We start from the raw sequence: 6000 nt of genomic DNA, 5'->3' as shown, positions 1-6000 counted from the left end.
TACCTGCTATTTATTAGGCTTGATCCATTCCTGTGTGGTCTGCTCCCCATCTGACCACTTCAGGCTGTTGAGAATGTCAGTGTCCGGGTGGGAAGAAAAGACAGGGAGGGTACATGGGTGCTATGGATGGTAAGGAGCTTTATTCCTGGGGAAGCCTCCCTCCACCTCCAGACACTTGCTTCCCTGGTGATTCTGCAATTTCCCAGCATCTGTCACACCTGTTCCAGGAGCTTCCCCAGCTCTTTCCCTTTCCTGGGCAGCTCACATGCCACACCTTCCACTGATTAGCAGCTGTTAGAAGAGGTGTGTGACTGCCAGTTGACCTGCAACTGACCCCGGTCAGTAGGCGGCTCCTAACCCCCTCCCCTGTCCCTGAAATGCACACTTAGCCCACCGTTCCAATAATGGGAACTGTTTCAAGGATGTGGTCTTGAAAGAGCAATGTCTCGTTGAGACTATCTAAAGGGTATATGCCACTGAACCCCGTTAGAACATCTGTATAAACTTCTAAGATTTGGAGGGAGCCGGTGGAAATCTATTCCTCTTGCGGCCGCGCACTGACAATCCTCCTATGTACGTTTCCTTGCTTATTACCAACCTCCTGCTCGGCCTCTTTCTTCTGGCTCTCTATGCTCTTCGCTTAAGGGGACCAATTTGTGAACCAACAGCGTCCTTTACAGTTGCCAGTGGGGCAGAGGGAACCATAAAGCAGGAAAGTCACACACACAATTCCCAGAGCCACCAGTCAGGGAAAATAAACCAGACCCTACACAAGTGGAGAAAGAAAATATAAGACCTTCCCCATAGGAGTGTGGAGGACACAGGCATGGGAGGAGTGCCATCCTTCCCTACCCCCTGAAGCCAAGGCCTGGTATTCTACCTCCTGCCAAGCCTCACCTAGGTCACAACAGCCCCTTTGTTCCATTCCTTAAGCTCCTGTTATGAGGCCTGCACAGCAATAAACTTCAGCTTAGGTGTCTACACCTTGGCCTGGAGCGGGGTCATTCTTAGGAGATAGTGGTTCTCGGACCCTAGTGGACATCAGCATCACCTGGAGAACTTGTTAAGCCTGAGGGCAGAGCCCTTCCCCACAGACTTTCTGGTAAAATAGGTCTGGGTGGGGGCCCAGAATTTGCATTTTTTAATGTTTATTTTTGAGTGAGAGAGAGACAGAGCCCAAGCTGGGTAGGGACAGAGAGAAATGAAGACACAGAATCCAAAGCAGGCTCCAGGCTCTGAGCTGTCAGCACAGAGCCCGACGCAGGGCTCAAACTTACAAACCGTGAGGTCATAACCTGAGCTGAAGTCACACACTTAACCGCTGAGCCACCAAGGTGCCCCCAGAATTTGCATTTTTAATGAGCTTCCAGGTGATGCTGTTGTGCTGATGCAGAGGACATACTTTGAGAACCACTGCTTTCAGCTACCCTAGCTTCTTTTGCCTTCCTATCTTCCTCCTTCCAGATTCTGAGCACCTTTCATTGTCAGGAAGTGATTCTGGGTATTTTACCTCCTCCCTGTATCCACTCTAGCTTATTCGAAACCTTAACTGAGTGATAAAACAGCTACTCACCACCCATGAAGGCTGTTTTATAAAACAGTTAAGAATGAACGAGGTCTGAAGATACTGCATTAAAGTCTGGCTTCTGCTGTTGACAAACTGTAACCTCAGCCAGTTACCTCTGAGTCTTTCCACGCCAAGGGCTTTTACCTAGTGCCCTGTATACAGTGTGTGCCTCCTCATTGTTATTAACACTATTGTTGGAAAAATATTTTCAGATAAGATCTGCTTCCCTCAGTCTTCTCTTCATAATGCACCTTCATTTACTCTAACAGTCCCATTGGAGTAGGCAACTGTATGGTTTTTGAAGACCCCCAGGTGATTCTAATGCATAAGTTTTCAAAACCACAAGGTAGACTGTAACCATTTCCCACCTCTACCAGGTGAAGAGAATCCCTGCCATTAGCTTCCCATTGAGCACTGGCCACAACATGAACCATCAGGGACAGGAAGCGTATTATACGTCCTCTAAGCTTCTTCTGTCCTCTCTTATGTGGAGCACACCCTGTCCAAAGCTCTGAAAGGCTGTGCTCCCATTCGGCTCTGAGGTGCTGGGGTTTCAAAGTGGGGTCCAGTCACCCCAGAGCAATCCCTCTCAATCAAGTGCAGAAAGCCCAGGGAGAAGGGAAGTTTTTATCCCTTTGCTGAGTCGTGACCACCTTCTGCCCATGCGAGATGGAAATAGAGAAGGGGCCAAGGTCACTTGTTACAAAGAGCACCACTTCCCTCTCAACTCCGAAGTAGCCCCTTCATCTCCAAGGAGCAGAACTCTCCATTCCCTAGATTCAGGGGAAAGCATCTGATTAGATAAGCTGGACCTAGAGCACCAGCCATGGTTGAACAGGGCAGTGCAGGTGTCTGGAAGTGGCAAAGAAAAGAAATGTCAGGTAGACACAGTGGAAGGGCTCCTTTAAAGTGTGGGTTACAGGGGCGCCTGGGTGGCGCAGTCGGTTAAGTGTCCGACTTCAGCCAGGTCACGATCTCACGGTCCGTGAGTTCGAGCCCCGCGTCGGGCTCTGGGCTGATGGCTCAGAGCCTGGAGTCTGTTTCCAATTCTGTGTCTCCCTCTCTCTCTCTGCCCCTCCCCCATTCATGCTCTGTCTCTCTCTGTCCCAGAAATAAATAAACGTTAAAGTGTGGGTTACCACTGAGGTAAAGGAATCATACCCACAGAGCAGAAAATCCCTGTGAGCCAGGAAGAAGTGTCAGGGAGATGGAAACTAAGGAATGGGAAAGCCTCAGCTACTACTTGGGATTAGAAACTCTTCCTCACAGAGTTCATGATGCTTTTTGAAACCAGACAAGTGTTGAATGAAGCTGAGTTTCCTCCAGTTTTCTGCAAACCAACAGAAGTCGGAAAAGGGGCTGGAGCCTACCCAAGCAGTGCTTTCTGAACTTCAAGTAGAGTTTCCCAACTCTTCTCTCCTACTGAGTTTTTTTAAGCCAGAAAATACTTCAAGGATCAAATAGTCCAATCTTTTCTTCAACTAATGAGGAAAAAGAATCATTCACACACAATAAGTGGCAAAGCCGGAAATGAATTCCAGTGTTTAATTCCAAGTTAATTTTTCCCACTGTACCATATTTCCTTAGTCTCTAATTCATCTTCCACCATCCCTAATCTATTCATTTCCCAGCCAGCCAGCCAAAGAATGAATTCTTACCCAGAGCAGCCAGTCTCAAAGAGGCCTAATGTCCCAGAACAACTGTGGGTCCCATTTTCTTTCTCATTGGACAGTCTTGGGTTCTTCAAAGAAGAAGAAAAGAAAGAAACTGAAGAATTTATATAGGAGGAAAGTATCAGGAATAGCTGTTTAGTGTCATTCTACCTTATGAATCCTGAGGATTCTCCGCGTGGAGTCTCCTCGGGCTGGCCTACTTGCTCACTAGTTCTCAACTTTGACTCCATATTAGAAATGCTTGAGGACGTTTTGAGATTCCCCCGTACCCAGAACAATTAAATCAGAATCTCTGAGCAGGAAACCCAGACGGCAGGATTGTTAAGGTTTCCCAGGTGATTCTAATGTGTAGAATCACTGCTCTAACAAGCCATATGTTAGTTTCTCATCCAGATTCTAAGGCTGCTCAGCTGGGGTATTAGCTTTCTGGGTGAGAAACAGCTGTGTATCAGACATCGCAGCTCCTTGGCAGCAATGTAAATAGTTAAGCAGCCACCCAGTAGAGAATAAAGTCACACTTAAATTTTTAAATAAAACCTCTAGCTTTGTTGGGTCAAACTTTGCTTCTGTTCTCAATTTTTTTCCTCCTTTTCTGTTTCATAAAAGTATAGAGCTAAAGCAATAGCTAATGGTAGCAATGCTGTTCATCATTAGGGGGGGATGTCATGCCTTTTCTTAATAGTTTTCAGTGAACCTGTGGAGCTAAAGTAAATTATGTTTGCTCCCTCCATCTGTCTGCTAAGCTGACTGCCTGACTCATTGATTCTTCTTTTCTACTCCCCCAGACCAGCCCTTCCTCCTATCAAGTCCTGCTTAAGGAATCATCTGCATGGAAAAAAGCAGGGGAGGCTTTATATGAGAAGCATTTACCTGGCTAGCATTTACCTGTTACCACCTCAAAAAATGTACACCTTTGGCTGGCCAGCACCTGGATAGCAGAAGAGAATTAGGAAGGTGGCTCACAGGAAGGAGAAACACAGAAATAGGACACCTGAATGTATGTTCTGGAATCACTCAAATATATTGCTGATCATTTTCCTTTGATTCCAGGTAAGCAAATGAGACTGTGTCTCAGATGTGTCTTTATAAATGAGTTAGAGGCAGCATGATGTAATGGAGATAGCAGGACTCGATGTCAGATTCAAATCTAATCTGTGGCCCTAATTAGCCCTATCTATGTCTGTGAGAGAAGCTTTTCAATCTCCCTTAGCCTCAACCTACGCACCTATAAAATAGCGTCTACCTCACAGTGTTGTTTTAAAGATGAGTGTTCTTGTATGCGAATGCCTAGTATGGTGAATGGGAATAATGGGCATCCAATAAATAATTGTGGCAATAAGAGGAATAATCATAGCAATCGTATTTGCAGTTGTTATTATTGTTAGTTGTTATTGGCACATACCAAGAGAGAAATTCTAAGCTTTTATCTCAAATCAAAAGCTCTCACGTTATTCTATTTTTAGGTATTTATTTTGTGAAAGCTTGACATGTGAAATATTCATAGGTATGTAACTGAAGCTTACAGTTATTTTAAACAAAATTCCTTTAATAAAGCCCTTTTACTTTCTAGTTCTAAGAAACTGGAATGCCAATGTTTTTCAGTCTTTAAATCAATGAGACCAGGTTAACCAAATGGTCTCTGGTTTTAAAAGCAATGAGAGAGCAAGAGATAAATTCTATAAAGAATACAGTCTGCAGACATGGAGAAATTAGTATAAAATGAAAGATTTTGAAATCAAGAGAGACTTCTTGCCAAATATATAAAGAAATAACTCCTTAACAGAAATAATTCCTTAACGGAGTATTTAGTAAAGAAAATAATGACCAAACACAATCTTGGCAAGAAAACCTACTAGTTGTGAGCATATTGGGCAAATTACCAACAAATGCTCAAATTATTTTCTAGATCAAAGGAAACTATTAAATACTTGTGTGGCCTTAGGAATGATTCTTAATCTCACTGAGCATCAGTTTCCTCATCAGTAAAATCGTGATAATAAGTTGTTTTGTGTGTGGAATTAATGAGCTGGTGGTACTTCATATAGTGTCTATTGCTGTGTTGTTGTCTATCATTGTTTTATCTCTGCTGCTAGGATCAAAGTGATTTAGTAGAAGGATTTGAAAACCTATCAGAAAATAATGATTTGGCTAATTGCCAATACCTGATCCTCCCACAAGATTAGAGAGAAATTTCAGGTCTGTCACATGGGATCCTCATTTGGTTTGTCAAGTAGAAATTACTACACGTAGGAAAGTACTCAACAGGAGTTCTGAGTTTTAATCAAGCAAACTAGTTACGTTAAGGCATGACACCTCTTCCTGCTTTTTTTTTCCTACAAAATTTTGATTAGAAAGCTGTGTTAACAAAGAATGTTTAATTTCTGGGACACCTGGATGGCTCAGTTGGTTAAGCATCCGACTCAATTTCAGCTCAGGTCATGATCTCGCAGTTTGTGCATTTGAGCCCCACATCGGGGTCTGTGCTGATGGTGTGGACCCTGCTTGGGATTCTCTCTCTGCCAACATGCACTCTCTCTTTCTTTCTCTCAAGATAAATAAACTTAAAAAAAATTTTTTTTAATTCCTAACAGTGGGAGATCCTTTCTGATTCATTATCAAACTAGCCTTGTCATGTCTCTGAACAACATTTGGGGAATGTGCAGGAAGTAAAGGGGAAAAAGCACACTAAGAATATGCTGGAATGGAGTCTGTGTTGGGCGCTTATCCTTAGGCAATAACACAGCAGTCTTTGCACAGAAT

This window comes from Puma concolor, chromosome B1 (genome assembly GCF_028749965.1).
Source record: "Puma concolor isolate L17-30 chromosome B1, mPumCon1.1.hap2, whole genome shotgun sequence".
NCBI lineage: Eukaryota > Metazoa > Chordata > Mammalia > Carnivora > Felidae > Puma > Puma concolor.
The sequence above is the reverse complement of the archived record's forward strand: the minus strand, read 5'-3'. Positions refer to the sequence as shown.